Genomic DNA, 1,681 nt, shown 5'->3' with positions numbered 1-1,681 from the left:
CTCTATATATATATATATATATATATATATATATATATATATATATAATGCTTATTCATTTGGCGGTCTATGCCAAGGACAATAGTGCCCAAGGGGTGAAAACCCGTATGTTGTGTCAAAAGTGAGATAAGACCGTTTGGTCAACGAGGATAATTAGATTGCATGAGAAACGTTGTAAACTCCTTGTGCAAGTATGAGCTTAATTATTGTGATTTATAAATGAACGCTTGAATTTGAGTGCACAAACTTACATAAGTTTGTAGTGTGCATTGTTGAGTTTACGTTTAAATCGTGGACTCACTGGACTAATCAGCTGACTAGAGTTGTACATCACATGAACAGGATTAAGATTATTCGCATATGGTACAAACAAGGAATATGGGTAGTAATGACTTGTCACTCCTAGCAACTCTTCCACATGCTATTGCTGAGATGATTTAAGTTAGTGTAAGAAATAGTCAAGCCTTTGTGCTTGTTTTGTATATACTTTCCCATTGTTCCAAAAACCATTTTTGGTTATGTACCCGATTTAAAGTGTCATTTCCATTGAAAGTTGAGGAACATGTAATAATCCTCTAAGGTGGTTTAGGGGGTTATAGATACCATCATATGTAGTGTTTCTCAAAATCTAATAACAAAAGAAACAATGATTGAGTTAAGCCATTATTTATTTTTCAGATTCAAATAACACTTTTAACGAGTATCACTTACAGTTTATATTCATCATTAAAGACATCACCAGGTGTGCGACAACCAACCCGAAGGCATCCTACCGTATTCGATTTCAAGTGAAAATGTTGTTAATGAAGACCATGATGAGGTGAGACTGTTGTTGGTGATGAAGAATATTATGAAAGTGAGGATGTTGTTGGACATCAAGAATGATTACAAGAATGTCAAGGATTGTATCATAACCATAAATTAATGATGCACGTGAAAAATAGTTAATGCCACGACCTTAACATATATTAGGCGTTACTTTGTTATATTTAATGGAACTTTTGGTATATTTGACGCAACTTTTGGTGTACTTAGCGTAACTTTTGGAATTTGGTGGCGCAACATTTGGTAAAAGTTGACGCAACTTTTGGTATTTTGGATCAAATTTTGGTAAATTATGCCAAACTTTTATATACATATATTTATGCTTTGAATACAACTTTTATATGTCTGGAAAGAGTAACAAAAATGTTATATTTGTTTCGTTTTATAAATGTAAGTATTTTTTCGTTCAAAAATTTTATAGGGACTTAATCTTTCCAAATATAAAAGTCAGTTGGGGTTTTTCGATCTTTTTCCATTATTTTACCACATTAACCAGTTTTATAGGTTATAAAGATGTATCTAACATGTTTTAGAAAATTCAAAGATTTATTCAACAGGTTTTAAAATGTTTAAAAACTTCCATGTTCGAAAAAATTATTCAAAAACTTAATCATTCCAGATATTAAAACTTCATTAGACTTCTTTTATTTAGACGATACATTAACAAAAAGTGGGATTACTTTTCGTTTTCTAAAATAATAGAAAAAGATAAACAAACCGACGTATTTACAAAACTCTAAGACAAAATATTTATTTAACAACTATAACTGTATGACTATATTCATATAATTATATTAATTACGGATTCTTTTATTTAATTTAATAAAAAATAGTTTAAATGATTATATTTCTTATT

This window comes from Cynara cardunculus (genome assembly GCF_001531365.2).
Source record: "Cynara cardunculus var. scolymus isolate 2C chromosome LG 3, CcrdV1, whole genome shotgun sequence".
Taxonomy (NCBI): Eukaryota; Viridiplantae; Streptophyta; class Magnoliopsida; order Asterales; family Asteraceae; genus Cynara; species Cynara cardunculus.
Note: the sequence above shows the minus strand (reverse complement) of the source record.